This window comes from Euprymna scolopes, chromosome 16 (genome assembly GCF_053919585.1).
Source record: "Euprymna scolopes isolate OS-2025 chromosome 16, ASM5391958v1, whole genome shotgun sequence".
NCBI lineage: Eukaryota > Metazoa > Mollusca > Cephalopoda > Sepiida > Sepiolidae > Euprymna > Euprymna scolopes.
The window spans coordinates 133024446-133041005 of NC_136497.1; the positions used below are offsets into that span (position 1 = coordinate 133024446).

At 34.4% G+C, this 16560-nt stretch overlaps 1 protein-coding gene across 1 annotated transcript in view; it reads left to right on the forward strand.

The window, feature by feature from the left end:
- Positions 1–16560, forward strand: part of LOC145296094 (zinc finger SWIM domain-containing protein 5-like) — a 171997-nt gene that overhangs the window by 131188 nt on the left and 24249 nt on the right. The gene's annotated exons all lie outside the window — the stretch shown is intronic.

The window sequence follows — 16560 nt, forward strand, 5'->3', positions numbered from 1 at the left end:
TCGACAAAATTAATTGATGATGGAACGGTTCTTCACTCTCATTGTAACATGGCGTGTGTGAGAAAATCAGCAGCAGCCTATGATAGCTGACTAGTGAAAATATTAGCAGCAGTCATTTTAGCGCATAAACAAATTACTCACGGTAAGGAGATAAAAAAGGAGAAAAAAATTTGCCACATGGTCAAAAGGAGATGCAAAGTGCATGCTGGGAAAAATGGATGTGTGAATGAGTGCGAGTAAGCGCTGACAGGTGTGAGTAATGAAATTTTCTGTGTGTTCTTATGAAGAGGGGGGGGGCTTCTTTACCATTCCTATATAATCTCTTATCTATTTATGAGAGAAATGTCTGTATTTCTTTTATCAACTTTTTTTTTACATGGGTCACCACTTATCAAGGCTCAGGTTACTCGAGGATAAGGCTTAAAGGGTGTGTACAGTATCAGAATAATAGTAATGGTTATTAGTGGAGATTTAGTAAATTTGTTAACTTAAGTAGAATAGCTCATCAAGAACTTGTTTACATTGGACTTGAAGATGGCCATATTGTAGTCAGCTGAAAAGTAGGCAAACGGAAGGCAGTTCCACAGGTGTCTTTCTAAGAAAAAACCTTTTTTTTATAGAATCTATGTTTAGATTTAGGCACAGATAAGGAGTAGGGGAAATTATTGATAGTGCTTTCAGCTAGACGAGTGTTTCTTGCGAAAGTTTGGCAAGGGGGGGGGCATAGTTTGGAGCTCTACTGAGCACTTGCCATGAAAATAACGAAAAAAACAGAGACAGGCTCGCAATGTCTCTTTTGTGAGAAAGAGGTTGCAGGGACGAGCAAGCCGTATTTATCAGGGTCGTATTTATCAGGGTCGTATTTATCAAGCTGTCTAATTAATATCTCTTAGTGTGTGGATGTGTGAGAATCACATAATGCGAATACATACAATAATACATGATGCAAAGACATGCCTTGCTCTGCTTAGGTGTGGAGCACTCTTTATCAATCATCTTGGAGTTGATTCTGCCAGCCGAAGATTAACGCATGCCAAACAAACACAACGTGATGATTATTGTTTTATATATTTCTTTATTCCACTGCACAGGCATTATCTCGGCAAGCTGGAGTGGACCGGCGATCCTGGCATATGAACAAACCGCCCCCCCCCCCATTTTGAGGATACCCTGCTCCTTACATCTTTAATCTTTCGTGTCTAGTAATCAACTCAACTAAATTAACTAAATTTCTAAAAACCGGAACCCTGATACGTCAGATCCGGTCCCCCATCTACCTAGCTTTGGGGCAGTTGACTGGTCAGTCCGTTTGATATGTCACAACATTGACCCTTCTGCACCCGTGGGTTTTCCACGATTCAACTTTTCTCATTCTGTCAGCTTAGATAGATAGATAGATAGATAGATGCATGCATGCAACATAACTTGAGGTGGTGGGGGGGAGAAAGAAAGACTTTTAAATAATACGTGTGGCAGAGATTGTAAAACGATGTGTTCAAAAAGATTTTTTTTAATGATGAAATGCGTTATTGTTGGAAGCGTTATTGTTGGAAGAACCACGAATAAATGGGTTTCATTTGCATTCTTTAAAAAAAGATGCGGAGTTAGATTTTTATTTTTTATTTTTATTTTTTTTTATTTTTATTTTTTTTTTTAAAATTTATTTTTTTTAAATTTTTTTTTTTTATTTTTATTTTTTTTTATTTGTTTGATTTTTTGTTTTGTTTTATTTTTTGTGACGGTATTAAATAACGTGTGGATCCGAGAGGTTTGAAATGTAATTACACCGTTCAAATGTAACGGCCATGTTACAATAAGATCCAAGATCGAAACACGATTACATTTTTACATTTTCATTTTCCCTGATCTGCTGGAGTTCATCCTTTGCTTTCTATGACAACTAATTTGCTTCTTTTAAGTACTTTAAAAAAATTGCCTATTAGTGGCCTGGCAAGGCCACAGGGGAGACAACTGAAGCTGGCCTGCCAGGACACATACACCTATATACACACTCACACACAAATTGGGCATATTTTATTGGTTTGAAAACTGTTTCGTTTTTACCAATTGTCATAAAACTTTAACCATATAATAGTACTGTAATCTTCAAAAAGCCTGCAAATTTTCGTGTAGTTTTGTCCCATAGAACCAAAGATATGAGCATTTGAATATTCAATTTGGCTACCAGTGTGTGTGTGTGTGTATACTAGCATGGGTATCCGGCGTTGCCTGGGTTGACATGAAGTTCCAATTGGAACATACCTGCTATCCTAATCATTTTCATTATGGGTAACGTGGATACCCCCACAACGATTCCAAAACTAAAAGCACTGATAAAAACATGTAGATGTAATCGGCCAAAAAAAAGGAAATATGTGATACCCTGCCAACCAGATATTTCGGCAGAAGAGATACAAAGAGGAGAAACTATTCTCCAGATATTGAGCACTGGAAAGACCCCCCCCCCTTAAAAAAAATAATGGAAATAAATCCTTACAACTTAAAAAAAAATAAATAAAAAAAATAGCAGTGAATGCCCGTGCAATCGCAAAAAAAAAAAAAAAAATTAGCCAAGTAGACAGGCTTGAACCTGGAATGCGAAAAAAGGTAACTTGGTAACTGTTTCAGAAAACTCACGATTTTGTGAACCTAAAAAGATAACTTTTATAAACGTTAATGCATGCGTTTGTTTTATTTTTTGTAAGGGCACTTTTTTTTTTTTTTTTTTTTTTTTTTTTTTTTTTAGGTGGGAGTTTTTTTGTTAAGTGTGTGGTCCGAATTCAAACTTAAGTTTGAATTCGAAGCCGTCAGAGATTCTGTAGTAATTTTTTACATGAACCAGTGTCATTTAACCCCTAAAAAAAAGTGATCTACCAAAAGTTAATGTGGATATGTCTGACTGATGAGCCCAAATGAGGGCGAAACTCGAGTCTTAGACTTCTGGTTCGTGTGCTGTGGCGTCCTTTGGGCTGTGGAAATAATTATATATATATATAACATACCTGCTATCCTAATCATTAAAAAAAAAAAAAAAAAAAAAAAAAAAAAAAGTATATATATATATACTGTCTGATATTTCCTCAAACCTCTGGTTTTGACTGAGGGGAGATTAAAACTTGCTGTTATGGTTTCAAATGATCTGAAATAACAAGGGGAGAGTCGTTCAAAAAGTAAAGCTTCCTATTTTCAAATTCAAAGTTGAAGAGCTATAGACGGGAGTGGTACCGTACTCTGACAAGGCAGAAGAGGGGGGTGATTAGAGCAACACCTCCCCAGATGTGGGAGCAGTACTCCATAACAATATAAACTGAGTCTCTCTCCCCCATCTTATATTGTGCGTGCTAGATGCACAAGCTATTGCTCCTGCCGACAATCTGATTGACCACACACAACATTAAAAATGATTTTTTTCGGGGGCGGGGCTGTTATGAAGAGAGGGGGTGGGTATCTGAGTTCTTGCCAAGATAAAAAAAAAAAAAAATTACCGGTATTTGTGCTGCTTTTTCCGAGTTTATAATCACTATTTGTTTTATTTTTGGCATTTTGCCCCAAATGTTTCTGATTCTTATGCCTTCGTCTCTCTCTCTCTCTTCCCAATGGGTTGCACCACATAGCTGTTCTTGTCTATGCCGAAAACCTCTACTGGCAGGGTGTGTGAAAAGGATGGTTTATTCCAGCAATGCTCTGGAGGCTCTCCTAGTTGTATTGAATCTTTTTGTAGAAAGAAACATCACACTCACTTTGCAAGAAAAAAAAAAACAAACTCTTCAACTGTTTTTTCTATTCCCCCTCCCCCCACCTCTCGAAGAACACATATGTCTCGGCTGTTTGAACTTCTGCTATTCAACGAAACGCATGAAAGACGCATTACATTAACAGATATAGAAAATACTATGAGTGAAAAAAATTCATTTTCGGTTTGGGAATGATAACTAATATATATATATATATATATATATATATATATATATATATATTAGTCATCCACATACAGTACTGTTTCGCTGTATCACGGCTCATTAGTGCGGCTAGATATATATATTTATTTTATTGCTTTTTAGACGATAATACGGTTAATAGCGAGATCTTTTTACTTAAAAAAAAAATCGCCCATATATATTTTTTAATGTAAACAAATATTTATTTTATTTTACTTATAAAACAGTAATTTATGGGCATGCATGTTTCAATGTTCTACCTCTCATCAGCGTAGCTTCGCTGTTTCTAAGATTCGTACCTAAGACCGTATGTATTGCCTAGTGCATTAACCATTATATGACGAAGTTCTAGATCTGTTTACATGTTATTTTTATCGCTTTTAAAGTTGTGTAGATTTATTGTTGTTGATTTCTAAATGATATGGTTAATAGCATCTTTAACCTTGAAGATCTTTTTGAAAATCGTCTATATTTTTTTTTTAATCTAAACAAATATTTATTACTTTATTTTACTTATAAAACATGACAAAAGTCTATATTTTAAATTTAAAGACGTTGACCATCTTACCGCTTATTTCCTTAAGCATATTGAAATGCTCAATTCTTGACAGCACCAGATTCATAGTGCAAGAATTCAAAGATGACATAATGAAATAAAAACCTACAATTGTGACTTTTGTTCATCGGACTACTGATCCCATCTTGAGTGTGGTTTTCACAACGTTTTGGTTGATGTATCCGCCGACCTTCTTCAGGTGTATCTTGTCGAACTCTGGAATGTTTCTGTCGAACTCAGAATTTGGACAGAATTAAAGTACTAGGAAAAATCAATTGTAAAAGTGACCTTCTCCTGAAGGTTGAAGGTTTAATCCTCAGTGTGGGCGACATTTGCGAATTACTTAGGACCTCTATCCAGTCATGGCTGTCGGAACAAGAGCACGCTACCCCCGTGAAGTAAATAAAGGATTCCGCTCGAAATTCCGTCCAAATTCGCGAGTTCAACAGAAGCATTCCAGAGTTCGACAAGATACACCTGAAGAAGGTCAGAGGATACATCAACCGAAACGTGAAAATCACATTCAAGATGAGAACAGTAGTCCAATAAATAATACGAATAACCGATCCTCATCTCAAAAATTCAGAAACGTAATTGTAATTTCTATTCATATTTTGGAATCCTGCCCATATTTGGAATCATCCCCATATTCCTTTTTCTTAAAAATTGAGTTCCTTTTCTTCTGATGAGTTAAGGATGGAATTCAAAAATTGCCAAAATTGCATGAAAACCCAGTGGAATGTCGTATAGACATGGTCACAAAGTCCCTTGTGTCCACGTGGCGATATTCGTTTTTTTTTTTTTTTTTTTTTTTTTTTTTTTTTTAAGGTGAACAAAGATAAAAAAATTTAAAAAATACTGAGGATACCAAGGTCAGGTGTGGTTTTGAAAAGCCAGTGCACTCTGGTATGCTAAAAGATACTGAATAGCCCTGTCTGCATTCCTTGGTTGAGGTGTCTCGGGTGCTCAGTAATATACCCCCCCCCTTCTCAAAGAGAAAGCAAAACCCGAGAAGGTAAACCTGACCATACCTCAGCCCGACTAAAACAAAGCCATCGATGAACTGATTGTCATTATTTATCTCCCGCTCACCGAAGGATATGATACAAGGGTTCGTCATAATAAATACGAAATCTGCATTAATTAAAATATATTTAAGCATATTTTACGACTGGGTAACGACAGGAGATCTGCTAGTGTGCATGCATGCATGCATATATGTGTGTGTGTGTGTATATATATATATATATATATTAGTCATCTACATACAGTACTGTTTCGCTGTTTCACAGCTCATCAGTGCGGCTAGACAGGCAACCACCTCAAGCCAGGATTGAAACCCGACTGTCTGTATGGCAGTCAAGGCTCCTAACCATTACGCTATTGGCGGCTGCTGAACGAGTAGTGAATTTAACGATGTTTTGACGTCGTATACACCATTAGCGTATTAAGCGACAAATAGAACAGAGGCATTTGGACGATGTCAAAACACTGTTAATTCATTACCCATACAGCAGCAGTCATATAGCGCAATAGTGAGAAGCCTTGACTGTCATTTGGGTGGTCGGGTTTCAATCCTGGCTTGAGGCAGTTGCCTGTCTCACAGCACTGATGAGCTGTGATACAGCGAAACGGTACTGTATGTGGATCACACATATATATATATATATATTCCAGGTTGAAAATATTCAAAAGATTAGAATCATTGAATTCCAACAAGGGTTGTTTATAGTGCTCAATCAAAGAGCAAATTTATAATTTTTATTTTCTTCACATAAATATAGTCATGTCTTGCTATGATGTGCAGACCGTTTTGATCACTATTGATCTCGTCAGCCAAGAAAAACTTTGAAAATTAAAAAGTTGAAAAAATTATAATTTTAGAGAATATATTTTGTAACAAGGTTTAAAGATCTTTTAAGCCATGCGGTATAAAACGGTCTCTACCAAACTCCGCCAATTTTCATCTACAGACTTGAAACTTGGAATATGGAGGATTTGAACCTGTGGAGCAAATTCGATTTGGTGTTTAGCCGGTAAAAATAGTTGCTAAGGGGTTAAAATGAAAAAAAAATGTCAACATAGTACGTGTAAGTCGACTAAACATGTTATTTCTGCATATGTACAAATTTATATTTTGAGCAATTTTAATTTTTGTATGTGTATGGATAGGTGTATCAGAATTTTTGTAGGAATTTTTGACACCCTAACACGAAACTGCGAATAAAGTATAAAAAAACTCGTAATTTCTCTTTTAAAAGTGGGTTGTTAATTTTCTTTATGGATTATACTTCCAAAATAAACTATTAAAGTTGTATAAAAAGTAATAGAAATATTATTTTTTTATTTTTTAAAAAACAGTTATGGAATTAATTGAATTTTACAAGTTCAGTATTTTTCAATTTTTAAACTTAAAAAATCTATCAAAATTTTTCTATTGATTTTTATTTTTACGATATTTTCAAGATCAATGTGAAATCATATGCTCTTTCCAATAAACCGAATATATTTTAGACAACCTTTTTTTTTTTTTTAAATTCACGCCCCCCCCCATTTTCAAGTGTGTATTAAAAAGTAAATAATTTACTCAGTGTTTATCACAAATTGAAGAGAAAAGATCAATAAATAATATATTCAAATTTAAAACAAAAAAAGTAGGGTTTTTTTTTTTTGTTTTTTAAATGAAACCTTGGTCCTTGCTCCTTTAATTGAAAAATAAATTAGGGCTTGAATTACATTTTTCTAGGAGTTCTAAGCTTGGAAAGACGGGGTGGAATTATTCAATATTTTTCACGAAATTTGACACACCTAGTGTATGGATTTAGGTCAGACGGTCACACATAAGGCTTGGAGAGCTATGTTTGGGTTTCGATTTTTAGCTGATGACACGAGTCTTTTTTTTTTTTTTTTTTTTTTTTTTTTTTTTTTTTTTAATCATTAGTATATATTGGCTACAATATAATCAATCGAGTATCGACTGTATAACACGAAATCTGCAGGAATTAAAATGTATTTAAACGTATTTTATGAGGGGGGCACTACTTTGTTAGGTACATTGGCTCTGTAATAATAAATACGAAATCTGCAGGAATTAAAATGTTTAAATGTATTTTAGGACCGGGCGATGCTGGGCGGCCTGCTGTATAAAGACTGAGATAATCATTATCGCCGACCCATCCTTTGAATGAAAGGTTGGAAACCGGAGAAGAAAAAGCCCCCCCCCCCCTCGTCTCTCCTACCGTGACTGTCCTTCACCTTCGAGTCTCGCACGCGCATGCGCAAGTTGACCAGCTGTAATCAAATCTTCGTATGATTGTTTATGCTTAATCGAACCGCCAGTCTGGGTCAGACTGCTGCTTTAGTTACGCTACTAGTAAGTATCCGGGTTTGGCCGTTCAATAACTCCTACATTTTTTTTTCTTCTTCGCAGAAGGTAGAAAAAAAACAAAACAAAAACAAACAAAAAAAAAAACGTTTCGTATTTAGAATTCGACGCCATTAATACCCACAAAAATAGAGAAAATGCACATTTTTATAATGTACGTACCGATCACGGAACGAAGATGTCGTATTCCAAAAATCACGTAAATTGATAGTTTTCTTTTTTACTACAAAAAAAAAAAACAAAAAAAAACCAGAAACAAGAGATAGTATCACGTGGAACAAATTTATATGTAATATATTATGTAGGGAGTTGAGTAGCGAGATGTTTGTTCACATTACACGTGAACGTCTGAATATTAGCACAGTTAGGAAAATTGGGACCCGGTAGGGAATTCCAAAGTTTAGTAGTTCGAGTTGAGTAGAAGGTTCTCTGGCATCTAGGGATCTCTACACTGAAGGGGTGGAATTTTTCTGCTTGTCGAGGGTATGTACACCGTGGGGGTACAAGTACTTTAAGTTCGTCGGAGCACATTCCATTAAAATACTTGCAACATTTCAGCAATGAGAGAGGGTGTAGTTTGGTTGCTAGTGTGGGACTTGTATGGTTGGTGACTCTTTTGAACCCTGTTTAAGAGCAAAAGACTAGTGGCGGCTGCACCAGCCGAAATGTGGTAACAATATTCCATGCATAGGCGAAGAGTGTCTTTTTTATTTTTATTTTTTTAACTCCCGTTTACCTCATACAAAGCATATCGCCACTTGGACGTAAAGGGCTACTATTTTGGACCATGTCTAGGAAAGATTAACAAGATATTTGTTTGTTACATTTAAACTTCTGCATATCGGTACAATCAAGGAAGCAGGCAGCAGGAAGGGAATTTCAAAGTCTAGCTGTTCGAGGGAAGAAACTATTAGAATAGAAAGCTTTCTGGCAGTTAGACATCAACAGTAAAGGGGTGAGATTTTATTGCTAAGCGAGTTTGTCGGGCTTTGTAGAGGTACAGGATACTCTCAGGTGTGAGTCTTCTGGCATAGAAGAGAGCCTGCATTCTTTGCAGCAGCATTGGCAATGTCCTCAATGTATTTGTTCCAATTTATGTTGCCGAGGAATTTAAACAAAATACGGTCAATGTTCACCATTATGCCAATTGAAGTCGTTGCAACATTTTTCGATAAATCGACAACTTTTATAGGTTTTCGACTATGCTGAACACGAATATCACAGGGAAAATTAGTGCAGATAAATAGTTTTTTGAGATATAAATACCTATATTATGCATCGTAATTTCTAGTAGTTTGAATAGGTCGCCATCTTTGTTTCAATGAAATGGTATATTGAGCATGCGCGGACGATATGTCGTTAGGTCTACGAGATGCAAACGTCTATTCAACGTTATTTCTTTCGGAATAACCCCCCTCCCCATGTTAAGAACGGCTTTCAGAATTGCGATAAGTTTACTACACAGATCGTCTGCTCACTGCAGCGTGCGTGTGCATGCTCAATATACGATTTCATTGAAACAAAGATGGCGGCTAAATAAAACTACTAGAAACTACATAACAAAATACAGGTATTTATATCTCTAAAACTATTTGTCTGCGATAATTTTCCCTGTGATATTTGTTTTCAGCATACCCGAAAACCTATAAAAGTCTTCATTTTTTTAAGAAAATGTTGAGGCGTCTTAAGTTGGTGTAACTGAACATTCACCCAAAGTACTTCCAGGTAGTGCATCATTAACCATGGCAATCGGTGGTTGAAGAGGGTTTCTTGTAATTATTAAAGAAAAAAAGCTTAGTCTTGACAGTATTAAATGTTACAAACTATTTACGTCCCTATTCCACTAAAGACTGGAGGTCTTCCTCTAGAATTTTAGCCATTTTCTGAGATATGTTCATTTGTTTTCCCCTCGAATCTGTTAAAGAGCGTGGTGTCGTCAGCAAATATACCCATCAGAGACAATTTTATCCGGAAGGTCATTTATGAATATCAGGAATAAAACTTCAAAAAGTCGACCCTTATGTTACACCTGCATTAATATTTTGACATACGACCATCAAGACAACCTGGATTTTTCTCTTATTTAAGAAAGATTTGATTATGTTAAGTATTCATCCAGAATTCGTTGGGTCCTGGATATGACCTTAAACTATATCCGATGGTGAGGCCCCAGCTTGCGGGCTCTGGGGAGTGTGGAGCCACCCTTTAATTGCCATAGCTCCCAGGTCCACTCTGACCCGGAGTGGCAGTACCTGTTAAGGTCCCAACTATGGGTTGAATAGAAACTGACTTGCAAAAAACAAATATATTCTATTAAAAAAAATTGTCTTCAAAATCACCGGATTCGGCATTAAATAACCTGAAAAGGGTTGATATGCCGTAAAACAAAAGCAACCAACCAATCCACTGCTGGTAGTAAGAATAAAATAAAATATGTATCAAATGCGCTTAAAACGCAAATACAACGTAATATTAGGAAAATAAACAAATACTTGTTTGAAATTTGTCACAAATATATTTCAGAGGTATACTCCATCTTCAGTACCTCTGAAATATATTTGTGACAACTTTCAAACAAGTAAAATATTTGTTTATTTTCCTAATATTACGTTGTATTTGCGTTTCAAGCGCATTTGATGCATATCTAATTTTATTCAAATTAAAATGTTTTTATATGAACTCTTATCTCACCCTTGAATAAAATAAATCTTTATTGATTTTAAATTACCAGTAAAATGTACATATCACCCTCCCACACACAAGCTTGTTAGGTTTGAGAAAATATTTGCACATTTAACGTGTTTTTACAGTAATCGAGAAAAAAATAACTTTATAATTAAATCTATGTATTAATACGATAGCGTGTGTTATGTGTATCACACATCTTTATTTTGTCGTTTAATTGTTATGACCATTCGATTCTTGAAATAAATAATTTTACAAAGAATTCTTCATAAGTTTTGGTTTCGGTTTCAATTATAGCTGATTGCATTCAAGTCATCTACTTTTTTTAATAAATAATCTTCCCAATAATTCTACATCAGTTTTGGTTTCTGTTTCGATTATAGCTTAAGGAACTCAGCTATAATTTTTTTTTTCATAAGTTTTTTTAGTTTTGATTCAAGCTGATGACCCAAGTTATATAGATATATTTTTTTTATTTTAGAAATAACTTTATAATATATAAGAATCGATAGAAAATTGACTATAATAATATATATGAAATGTACATAAATTAAAATATATTTAATTTATTTACTTTTAATTGTACCTATTTACTATGCCTCCCCACGGGACAGAGTTAGACACCAGGGTCGTTTTTTTAACGTGGAGAAAAGGTACAAAAATAAAAATTGTCTCAGTCGTGAAGGATTTCTCCTCCACCGAAAGAGAACAAGAAATAGAAGTGCAGCATCTGAAGAACAGATACTACACTTTGATCTTGTCCCGAAGGCCAATAATTGTAGCCCTAAGTGCCAATTTCAATAAGCATCAAAGACAATATTGAAATAAAACAAACGCATGGAACTTTTTTCAGTGAGGATGCCAAATCGGCTGTCACCGTCTGTTTTCTATTAATTGCTATGGAGCAATGGCACGAATGAGTCATTGCCAAATGCTGTTTTCTTTTTTTCTTTTTTTTCTTTTTTTTTCTTTCTTTTTCTTAGTCTGTTTAAACGAAAGGTAAACGAATAGTGCGATGGATCGAATCTGTGTACACACGCGACATCATCACACGCCCAGATATTTTATCAATAAAAATGTCTATTCGATATTGACAATGTTTAGTCAATGCTTGTATCGATTACGAACGGGTCGGGGATATATATGCAGGATCGATTGAAATATTAATAGTAAAAACACTGTATCAATTCACGATTGATCAATACAATTGCTTGTTTATTCAGCCCTTTTGTAGAGTCGGTCATTGTTCTAAGGGAGATAACTTCATTTTACTAACATTTATTTTTTTCATACAGGAATTTGTAACGCTCAAACAGTTTTACTAATGAAAACTGCTTGTAAAATAATTTAAATGTAAATGTGTAGTTTAGCGGCGTAAATTATTTGACAGACAAAAAATTATATAAAAAAAACTTTTTATATAAAACACATTAGACCCAAAGGCTGAGATAAAAACAGAAAAAAAATTTTCATTTTTATTTAAATTTTTTTTTATTATTAGACTAAATCTACGACATTTGAGGCCGCAAAATTGCTCTTAAACTTTGGACTTCCTAAGGTTTGACAGATTGACCTTTTTAAGGCTAAATTCAACTTTTACGCTCTATGGCAGCTAAAAACGGTTTGAAAGAGCGTAAAAAAGGCCAAATTTGGCCTTAAAAAGACAATCTGTCAAAACTTAGAGGGCCAAATTTTTAAAGCAATATGGCGGCCTCGAATATCGTACATTTAGTTTAATATAAAATGATGTAAAAATAATAAAAAATGAATTCTTTTCTGGAAACGCAATCGGAACATTTGGTAAACTGAGTGATTATTGGCTTGACATTAACTGAAATTAATGACTGTGTAAAAGGGGAAGATGTTTCTTTTCAGAGTTATCGAACATATCCGGGCGTAAGTGCAAAACTGCCCCAAATGCTTCATTTCCACCAGAAAATAGTACTTTTTTGGTAATTTTTATAATAAATACGCCCCAGCGTATTATAAACACCCCAACCTCCCAATGTTAAAAACGGCTTTCGGGATAAATACCTCCAACCTCGAAAGCCATTCTTAACATGAGGAGGTTGGAGGTGTTTATTCTGAAAGCCGTTCTCAACATCGGGTGGTTGAGGGTGTTTATACTATGCTGGGGCAGCTCGTAATTTTTTTTTTTTTCCTTGTTCAGTTCTTAAAAACAGAATCTGAAAACCTTTTAACCTTGTGTGTGTAATATATATATATATATATATATATATATATATATATATATATATATATATATATATATATAAGCAAACAGTTAATAAAACATGTTAAAAAACACTTTGAAAAAGAGTTAAGTGGATAGTCCTTAATCCGCGGAGTTTCGAAGAAATACTTTCCTCATCAGAGGATAGGAATTAGCAAAATGCGGGATCGGATTTTGATAATCTCGTTTAAGCTACTATTTTTATTTTAAATACAGAAGACAGTTCCTCCACTCACCTAATTCATGCAAATTTAATTTCTATTCATTTTGTGTTGCATTGAATGATAAAATAAAAAGTTATAAAAACAAAACTTGTAAACACATTTTTTCTTTCCCCCCCCCCTGTCGTCGTCTGTGTCCTTATTTCATTTTAACCAATCAGAACGTAGAACACCTCATGAATATTCATGAGGTTACGGACGGTCGATAGTTTAAGATTTAATTTATTAATGATTTTTTTTTTAAACATTCTTTTGTTCCTTTTTTATTTTTTTTTGTAATTTTTTATGTTTTTGTTTATAAATTATTTTTTTTTTTTTGCGACGTGAGGTCGAAATCAGTTGGTTGCTAAGCAACAAAAACTGCTACTCCTTTTCATCATAAAAATGAAATATTCATAAAAAAAAGGTAAAATTAAAACTAAACGTAGTATTTACGACAGTATAAGTTTTTTTTCTCTTTACACACACACACACACACACACACACACATACACTAAAACATTTTTTAAGCGATTACATGGGAACATTGCAAAAACTGACGGAAAGAAAATTGTAACTTATGTTAGAATATAGTGGGGGCGTAGTTTTGTATATCAATTTCAATTAATTGCGCCCATTTCCAATGCATTGGAATATCTTAAGACTAAATTTTTATACTAACCCTAGGTCCGACTGGACACGCTGTAAAACTATACTTAATGGCCTAAAGAACTAAAACAACAAAAAAAGCGCCTATTTTATCTAATATATTCAAGCACGTCTGATTGAACACGACAGTTATTATTTTTTTTTTTTTTTCAGATTTTGTTGGATAACTTTTCAATTTGCCGAGCGATCTTTATTTCGGCTGGCATGTTGTATATTATGGCGCCCATTAGTTGTTGTTCGGCGATATTCTTCTCAAACGCTTTCAATCGGTACATCCGATCGTCGTCAGGAGCAATTGTCATTTTCTTTGAGGCTTGGTGTATTTATATATATATATATATATATATATATATATATATATATATATAGGTGATAAAGGTGGGTGTAGGATGGGTAGGGGCGAATTATTTATTTTTAATTTTTATTTTTTATTTTATATACTAGCAGTTCAGCCCGGCTTTGCACGGGCCCTATGTACTGTTTATAACTTTCTGTGCATATGTATGGTTATGCCTTTCTATATAATACGCTTCCTTAACTACTATAGAGAAGTTAGTATACTGCGGAGGTAAAATTTAAAATTTGACCCCAATTTTGACCCCTTAACATTTGTTTTGTGCTCAAATAAAATTAAAATGTTTGACGCATGTCCAGGTAACCTACATCTAAAATTTCAAGTGTTTAAACCCTAAATTGGCGGAGGAGTTTGCTAGAGTCTGCAAAGGTCAATTATTTCAACCATTACCTCTTGGCAGCGAAACTTTCGCCCAGAAACCGATCAAAAAGCGTACATGCCTGTAAAATTTCATGTTTAGACCCAAAATTGACTTGATAGTTTGCTAGAGACAGCAAAGGTAAAAATTTTTCGAAGCCAAATTTTCAGCAAGAAAACAAAAAGCTTGCCCTCTGCCTGGCTACACTTTATGTAAAATTTCAAATGTTTAGATAAAAATTTGGCTGAGTAATTTGGTAGAAACCACAGAGGTCCATTTTTTTAAAAAACTTTGACCCCAGTTATGACCCCTTAACATTTGTTTTGGGCTCAAATCAAATTAAAAAGTTAGAGCCATATCCAAGTAACCTATAGCTAAAATTTCAAACCCTAAATTGTCAGAGTTTGGTAGAGTTTTCAAAAGTCAAATCATTGAACTTTGACCCCTTAGCAACCAAATTTCTTGCTGAAAACCAATTAAAGATTTTCCCAAATCTTAGTACCCCTTATATCAAATCTTGAGTCTCTAGACCGAAAATTGACATTAGTTTGGTAGAGAAATGTATAGACACACAGAGGCATTTTTACTTTGATAGATATAAGATTTTATCTATATATATATATATATATATATATATATATATATATAACAAAAATGTATGTATGTATGTATGTGTGTGTGTTCGCTTTTTCTGTTTGTCAACAAAAGGTTTTAAGCGGTCGCTCGCTTCACAATTTTTAAAAACTTTTTATCACATATAAATCGTAATATCTCACAGTTAACAACGAAGCTCGCCTGTCTATTTAATTTGCTCGATTTCGGAAAGATGAATATTCAATATTTGTCGTTCGCTGCATGTGGGTTAGTCTTTTTCCTATCACATCTTTGGGGGGGGGGGGAAGCGTTCAGCAGTAAATGAATACTATCCCGCAGTCAAACTTGACCTCATTAACTCATTAAAACGGGCACCTGCTAAATCCAAGTAATTAAATAAATTAAAACGTGTTTCCGTTAGCATGTCGCGGTGGGGCAATAGTTAACGTTGCACGTTTTTTTTTTTTTTTTATTTTCTTCTCTTCTCACACTTTAATTTACAACTTTGCCTCAACGGTTCGGGTTCAATCCTCATGCTTACCTACCAAAACATTTATTTTAACCCTCCCCCCCTTGGAGTTTCTACACACACCTCCAAACACCCGGGCAACGCCGGGTACCCCTCGCTAGTAAAATAAAATTAAAAATAATTCGCCCCAACCCATCCTGCACCCACCTTTTATAACCTACATATATATATATATATAAATAAACTTACTATAAATATACCCAGCCTGAAAGAAAACAACAATCGCTCCTGACGACGATCAGATGTACTGATTAAAAACGCTTGAGAATATAGTTAAACAACTACTGGACGCCATAGTATACAACATGCCAGCCGAAATAAAAAAGACCGCTTGGCAAATTGAAAAGATATTAAACAAAATCGGAAAAATAATATGGTCGTATTCAGACGTACTTGAATAATGACTTGTTGCCAAAATATACAAACATATATGCGTGTGATTTACCTGTCTATGAAATAGTCTCTACCAAACTACTCTGTCAGTGTTTGATTTACAGACTTGAAACTTGATGAATAGAGAATTTAGACCTGTGCAATAAATTCGATATTGTTTTTTAGGTGAAAAAATGAGCTGATAAGGGATCAAATTTGAAAAACATTTTGATTGAAAGATGTAAATCGACTAAACATTTATCTTCTATGCATGCGCAAATATACATTTATACGTTTGTAGGATGTGAGATCGGTAGCATAACCAATTTATAATTGGGATTTATCAATTTTTAGGACCGTGGTTGCACATGCCACAATTTTATTGAAGTCGAGAGTAGAGGTGTATCTGCGGGACCATTAAAGGTAAATTTATCAGGATCATCAATTAATAGATAGATTTCACCAATCCACATCCTTACATAAACAAGGCCGATAGCCATTAGTCGCGTGCTCTCGTGTAATGAATGAATGAATGCGTGAATGTAGGATTGACATGAAATTCTTAAAGATAAACTAAAATGACCGAAAAATTGTCTGAAATGACTTAAATAAATAAAAAGTAAATGACTTGGAATGAATTGAATGACCTTAAGAATGACTTGAATGCTTAAAAAATAACTGGAATC